Source organism: Urtica dioica, chromosome 1 (genome assembly GCF_054948205.1).
Source record: "Urtica dioica subsp. dioica isolate 48M chromosome 1, U.dioica_male_clone48M_v1_H2, whole genome shotgun sequence".
In the NCBI taxonomy this organism is placed as follows: domain Eukaryota; kingdom Viridiplantae; phylum Streptophyta; class Magnoliopsida; order Rosales; family Urticaceae; genus Urtica; species Urtica dioica.
This window is the reverse complement of record NC_142756.1, coordinates 17,535,923-17,543,744: the sequence shown is the minus strand read 5'-3', so window position 1 is coordinate 17,543,744 and position 7,822 is coordinate 17,535,923. Positions and strand designations below refer to the sequence as shown.

General features: G+C 38.9%; 1 non-coding gene across 1 annotated transcript; it reads left to right on the top strand.

Annotated features, from left to right (window-relative positions):
• The first annotated feature begins 7,153 nt into the window (after positions 1-7,153).
• On the top strand, positions 7,154-7,262 carry LOC149407612 (small nucleolar RNA R71). Its single transcript, XR_016301833.1, has one exon. It is a non-coding gene; the product is annotated as a small nucleolar RNA R71 (small nucleolar RNA).
• Positions 7,263-7,822: the final 560 nt, after the last annotated feature.

Genomic DNA, 7,822 nt, shown 5'->3' with positions numbered 1-7,822 from the left:
AATGATGGATTTAATCCTATGAAGGATGTTTGCTATTTATTGAACAACAAGTGGCTGGATTTCATTAAAGAAAGTTCCCACTCTTTTATTGAACAATAGTGACCAGAATCCAATTAAGGATGCTCCCACTCAATAATATTGGTTATTTAGTGGCTAGGTTCCATTTATGGATGCTCCCACTAAGTCAATGAATAAGAGTAGCTAGGTTCCAGCTAAGGATGCTCCTACTCGATTATTGAATTTTAGACTGGCTAGGTTCCAATTAAGGATGCTCCCACTCAATCAATACGAATATTAGTGACTTGGTTCCAATTAAGGAAGCTCCCACGAATTTAATTCATCATCAACACTAACTTTTAGTTGTGTCTCCTTTATTACTTATTATTCGCACAAGTCATTGTTGAATAATGGTAATAATTATTTAGACGCTTTCAAAGCTCTAAATAGTTCTTAAACCATAAAACATATTCAACATAAGAATTTAATGAAGCAACAAAAGCTAATTAAATTCTAACAGAGATAATAACTTAGAAAATATTTATATTTATTGTGCTTAACATATAGCATATGAACGGAAAAACGTGACCTTCATATTCTATATCTTTTTCATAAGGACATAAGCATTCATGCATATTCAAATATCATAAAAGCAATCAAGGCATTCAATTATAGAAGGAAATATTTAAAGGCACAACCATGTGTTCATAAATAATGTAATAAAACATAAAAAAAAAGAAAGATTCATCCTTTCTGGAATAACCATAAAGGCTACAGTCCAGAAAACCTCGGATTATTAAATGACACATCTCATGTTCAAAAATAAATCCAAAGATGAAAGTAATAAAACTAGCGGGAAATTAGATCTTCAAACGGAGCATGAGCTTCTCTACAATTCGGGCTTGAATCCGACATTGCTCAGCAAGCTCGTCTACACATGTGTGCTCCATCAGATCGTCTCTGCAACAAGCAAAGAAGTATGCTCATGAATAATTATCCTCAAAACATTTTTAGGATATCTTTAATCATGAATTTTAAGGTACAATACCAGCATTCTTCTTATTTTTCTCAAGCTCGGCCAAGTACAAAGGACAATGCCTCTTCCAATGGCCTTCAGTGTTGCAGTGGTTGCATTTACCAATGCTTTCTCGCTTCTTTTCTTTTCCTTTTCCACTTCTCTTGAAGTTCTTCCTTTCCTTCTTAGCGGGACCTTTCCCCTTTGAAGTATTCGGACGTGCCTTAGATGACTCAGCACCAGAAGTCAACTTCTTCTTGGTTTTAGGCGAAGAACTCTTGTCAGCATAGAGAGCTGACCCTTTGTTCTTCCCATGTCGAGTGATAGACTCGAAAGTCTGTAGTTCATTCAACAGCTGAGACAGTCCATACGTCAACTTGTTCATGATGTAGTTGGACGTAAACTGTATGAAGTCACTCGAAAGGGAATTCAAGATTATTCCCACCTGAGTAACCTCATCCATCTGTGCCCCATGGAGTTCAGCTTCGGTGAAGTAGTTAGTCATCTTCATGACATGATCCCTCACCGGAGTTCCCGCAATCATCCTAGTGCTAGTGCACTTACGGGTGAGCTCAATGCGGGCTTGCTCGCTTTGCATCCCAAACATTTGTTGCAACGAGTCAATGATCTCCACAGCGGTCTCATTCCCTTCCATCTTAGTTCGCAACGCATCAGATATGCTTGCGAGCATGTAGGCCACCGCCTTGTTATTGGCAGTAGTCCACTTGTCATAGTCCTCCCTCAAGTTCTTGGAGGCACCATGAGTAGGAAGAGGAGGTCTGTCTTCAGTGAGGATAAAGCGAATGCTTTCACTCACAAGCACAATGTTGAGATTCGACTTCCACTTAGGGAAGTTATCTCCAGTCAGGACGTCTTTCGACAACAAGGCCATAATAGGGTTTGACATGATTACTAAAAAACATAAAAAGTACATTTATTAACAATATGAAAAGAAACAACTATCAAAATAATTTAGGAAATAAAAACTATAATGCAAACATGCACGGGATAAAATACTACACAAAAGAACCCTGTTTTTATATTCCAAGGTAATTCGACTAATAGCCACAGTCCGTTTCACTCTGGTGACGTAACGGAGTGCACCTAGTGAAAATGAGAACCATCTCAGATTAGTGAGCAATCATAGTACATGCACCTTCATAACTATGCTCACTAACTACCAATTTTATAGGAATCTTTGGCCACATGAGCAACCACCGGTTGGTTCATGCATGAGTCAACCCAACATTTCAGTGAAAGAAATCTAGCTCATACGCACTAGCGTAACTAGTACACGCAGAGATCAACTTTCCCACCTATCGTCAGAGACACAACCTTGGTATTGGAATCAGAAAAGTCCTTCCGAATGGAACTGACCACCATGTTTAGAAAACCGCCGGTCACGAGGGGATCTTTCATCCTCACGGTGTTGTGTCAATATTGGAGACCTACGACTCAATATACTTTCAGTATTTTAATTTTCCTAGCATTAACTTTAATATAGGTGATCCACTCAAGTTAAAACTCGAGTGTTTCTAAGCTACCCTTAAAAACAGATGTTTCGATATAGCTTAGTGATTAGGAATTCGTGACATCTAGTCTTGATTATCCTAAAAGTATTCCATCACGGAAAAGCTCCCAGTAGAGAAGGTGAGACACTAGGTCTTCTTAAGTACCTCTCAGCTTAGCCTCTTATCGGCTTGGTGACAGAGCTCTCCGATCCGTTCAACTCATTCATTAATTAACTATCCTAATCCAATTAGACAATTTTAATGAATGAAAGCCCATGACAACCATTAACATACGATACATGATCTAAGTTATAGCATACAAGCATGGCATAGTAATTAAATAAACAAGCAAGAGCATGCAGGAATGGTTTGATTCGGATTGATCGTTTCCTATTTGATTCTATAAAGTAAATCAAGATGAGCCCAATCATATTGGCCCATGGATTCAATTCGGCCCATTCTTATGTCCCTTAGAAAAATAAATCAATATCAAATTATTTAATTTTTCTAATTTTTTATCGAAAAAATTAATTAAGTAAGGGCACATTCCAATGTCCCATTTAAAATAAATCGATATCATAATAATTTATTTTGTAATGTTTTAAATAAAAAATCATTAGGGCTCAGCCCATACAATTATTTAAATAAAACATTTAAAAACTTAAATTTTTTTTTTTCGGTAATATTTTTTTTTATGAGTGGGCCCGTGGGCCCACTAGGGTTTCCGGGCTGAGGCCCGGACGAATCCTCTAATCTTGACCTAGGTCAAGATTAGACTTGAGGCTGCACCGGACCGCCGCCGCCACGAGGGCGCGGCCCGGCACGAAGAGGACGGCCGAAACTTGTCACAAAATTTTGTGACAAGTTTTCTTGTGGCGTAGTCGTGGAGGCTTTCTTCGTCCGTCATGCTTCTTCGTTTTGTATCCGTCTCTCGCCGATCGTCGTGATCAAGAACGTCGCACCATCGGATTACAACAATAATAATAATAATTACATAAAACCTATACCCTTTGAATTTCGGGTTTACAAAAAAATCTAGAAAAGCGAGAATCAAATATTCTACGATCAAACCACGAATCACAATCCACATATCATATATTGAATTGCATGAAATTCACATCCAAATATAATTTCATTCAAACCATATTTAAATTAATTACAAGAACGAATCGATTAATTAATCATAACATCTAGCTCTGATACCACTTGTTGGTGGATCGAGCGCGCATCGGACACGAACGATCGCTCCGACGCACCTCTTTTGAGATGATTCCACCATATAACCATATTAATGCGGAAAAATAATTAATTACGCTGATCATAAGCTAATTAAATTTTGGTTATAATTAACAAGATCTAGTTATGTTTAATTAATTTAATTCACGAGAGCATATAAGTCAAGCAACCGATATAGAGCGAAAAACGAATACTTACAGTTTTTGGCTCACGAACTGAAAGCTTTCACAATCCGTCTTCGTCTTGAGTCGTCTTGATGAAGGACTCGAGGATGACACCTTAGTCTTCCGAAACGTAATCTCCGAGGCGAATAAGAAAGATGAGTGGGCACAGTCTTTATCTCACTAGATCACGAAACTAGGTGTTTCGAGATCTCGCTCTTATTTTACTAAGAATGGAAACGAATTTCCGAGGGGAGGGAGAGGCTGAAAATTTCGCACACCCTAGAGGGAGAGCCACGAAATTTTCCACAAATTAATTGCATATTTTTGCCTTCTCATGAACCCCTATTTATAGTAGTAAAAATGAGATATTCATGGAATCTTCCAGAATATTTTATTTCCTTTTATTGTGTTCACACTAGAGGATTTAATCTAGGCCCTTGGATCTCAACAAGTGAATCCTACTTTTTCTCTCATCCATCAGATAAATATCTATGGGATATTTAAATAGAGAATAATTTATTTAGTGAGATAATAAAGGAGAATATATTATTCTCCTAAATTTTCTCCTAAATATTCTCCTAAATATTCTCCTAAATACTCTCCTTTAAATAAGGAGAAAATATAGGAAAATATCTTATATTATTCTCTCTCCTTTATTTAAACAACTAAAGAGAAAATATTGGTAAATACCAATATTATAAAAATCGGTTTTTAGGCACACGGCCAAGGGGATTTGCGCAAACCCTAGTGCCAAAACCCTAAATCCGATTTTCATATTTTGTGCAAGGCCCAATTGCTTAAAACCCAATTAATTATTTATTTACTTGGTCCAAAAATAAACAAATAATTAATAATTGTTTATTTACTTGATCAAACAATAAATAAACAATTCTACCATAAATATTTATTTAATTCTGCGAATACCCGTTTTCCAGAATTAATGCTGTCAATCACAATTACAGCAAGTGAGATTAATAATGATAAACATTATTACAAGAAAGTTCTTATCCGCCTTTATCAGAGCCGAATCGGGGACTATGGACCTAGTAATAGAAGCTTAACAAATCCGATGAAAAAGACGAAATAGTCCTTTCTCTTTTGTCCATCGATTCGTCTAATCTTGGTCAAATACTCCACCTTGTAAGCCAAGACTGAACTCTCCTTTATACTAGAATTATATTTACTCATCGTGACGAGTGTCCACTGATATAGTCAGTTCGTGATCAAGATCCTCCAGGTTCAACCCGTGTCAAGAGAAGTCAATTTTTCCGTTATACTTCTCTTGATACATATCAGCCCTAAGCATTGTTGCTTCCCCAGCGAAAGATTCTTTCGAACGTTACTTACTTCGAAAGTGCTAGCAATCTATCGGTTCTGGAATCAACCTCTAGGTGAGTGAACATTAACCTTCTTTCAGGAAGGCTGGATTCCGTATCTGTAAATCACTTCCCACTCAAATCATGCTCTGAGAAAACTCCCAAGACATAAGCTGTGATTAGCATGAATAACCTTTTAGCGAATGAGTCAAAGAGCCCAGTAACATAACCCAGTGTCCATGATCACTTCAGGATTTAGATCAAGTCTCACTGTGACCATCATAGTGGCCTCGGTTAGTGTGTCGTAACGGTCCTTAAACGACACATCTACACCAAGACCTGTCCAGGTCGTACACTTACCACAAGTGTAGAATGCTCCCACATAGTGATCAGCCTTCACCCATATGTTCCACATATATGACTTTAGATATAGCTTTCCAGGCGTATGGCAGTCATCGACCATGTTTTAGCACACCGCCCGAACTCAGGTGCCCAGCACGTGACTCAGTTAGATACGGAGGCTATGGAAGATAGTTGTTATTGATTCTAATTGTTTAGAACTCAACCCACTAATCATATAATGCTAATAAAGTAATCTTATTATCGAATTTAGTAATCATTTATTCATTATTTTCAAGTGGGCAATATTCCTAACAGTGCTTGGCCAAAAAGTTGTGTCCTAATATAGCATGAGATTGTGGGATAACCAGGATCTTTGTAGTTCAGCGGTGTTTTCTGCTCAATTGTCGCACTAACATGCTCTGTTAGGAACACAGTCTTCTTGACATGGTGTCGCCGCTTTGCGGTGCATAGATCCTTAAGTACTTTGGCATAAGCCAGAACTTGCTTGATCACATCCAACAGAGGAAGATTGACCTTCACTTGTCGCAGATGTTCGAGGATCTCACCTTGATTCTCTAGTACTTTCCCTTGAGATTTTAAAGCCTGTGGAAAGGGGCTTGCACTTGAATCATTGCGGGTTCCTTTTCTGAGCCATTGTCCTTTTTGGATGTGGTGGATTTTGTTGATTGAGGCTCGACTACGGTACCAGCTCGAGTAGTTATGGCGTTCACCTCCTTGACCTAGGAGTCCGAGGTTTGTGCCAAACGAATTCCCTTCGACTTTGACTGTGTTTGTGAAGGAAGCTTGTCACGCTCCGAAACAGACAAAGTATTTATCAGGTTAGTGACCTGGCTTTTGATCTCCTTGTTCTCTTCCATCACTTATGTGATCATTACCTCAAACCTTTGGTTTGTTTTCCCTTGAGCCTCTATAAAAGCGTGCAAGGTATCTTCGATGGACCTTCTTGGTGCTTGCGCTTGTTGAGGTGCTGAATACACTCTTGATGATGGTTGTTATTGTTGATCCGGCTTCCACTGATTTTCGTGTGATGGCACATTGTTATTGTTCTTCAAACTGAAATTTGGGTGGTTCCTCTAACCAGGATTGTAAGATTCAGAGTAGGGTGAATAAGGTTTATTGTAATTCCCAAGGGCATTACATTGCTCCTCGTACACCCGTCTCATTTCAGCATGTGATGCACAATCTTGAGGTTGGTGATCCACGTCTCCACAGACGAAGCATGCATTTTGGACTTCAGCTTGTGCGACCGAATGGATTCCTCTACCATTTTGGGACTTGAGGACCTCCAATTGCCTAGTCAAATTCTCAACTTGGGCTTTAAGGCTGTCCACCTCCTTTAATTGGTATACTCCAACTGGTCGGGACCTATTAGTGCTTTCAGTAGGATTTGGCTTGGTCCAAGCGTCGGTCATTTCAGCTAGCTCGTTGATGTACTCAATCGCTTCATCAGGATCTTTTTTCAAGAATTGTTAATTGCACATAGACTGGATTAACTTGCGTTCATCACCCGTAAGACCATCATAGAAATAACTCACGAGGCACCAACTCTCAAAGACATGGTGTGGGCATATATTCAACAGATCTTTAAATCTATCCCAAGCTTGGCGAAGTAATTCACTGGCTTTCTAGTTAAACATTGAAATCTGTCGTTTTAGACCATTAGTCTTATGGCTGAGGAAAAACTTGTTGAAAAACAATGTAGTCATCTCCTCCCAGGTTCCAATAGACTTTGGTCTTAGTGAGTATAACCAGCTCTTCGCTTTGTCCTTGAGGGAAAATGGGAAGAATTTCAACCTCATGACGCTAGCGACATCTGGGCGGCTATAGAAAGTTGCCACTACCTCCTCGAATTCTCGAACATGTACATATGGATTCTCGTTTTCTAGCCCGTGAATGGTTGGCAAAAGTTGGATCATGCCAGGGTTGAACTCGTGATTTGGCGCGTTATGGTTGAAGATGATGCATGATTGGACCGCAGTTCGCGCCGGATAAAAGTACTCGTTAAGGGTTTTGACATGATTGTCCTCTATGTGTGCCATTGGGTTGAAGAAATTGGTTGGCAATGAGATTGGAGAAGATGGATGGGAAGAAGAAGAAGAAGAAGTGGAAGTTGACGAGAGATACAGAGACTTAGGTGTTTCCTAAATATGATCAAGGTCTTCGTTGGGTTTCTTAGCAAAACGACCTAGTTCGTCTCTAAATTGGGTCATTCACTTCTTT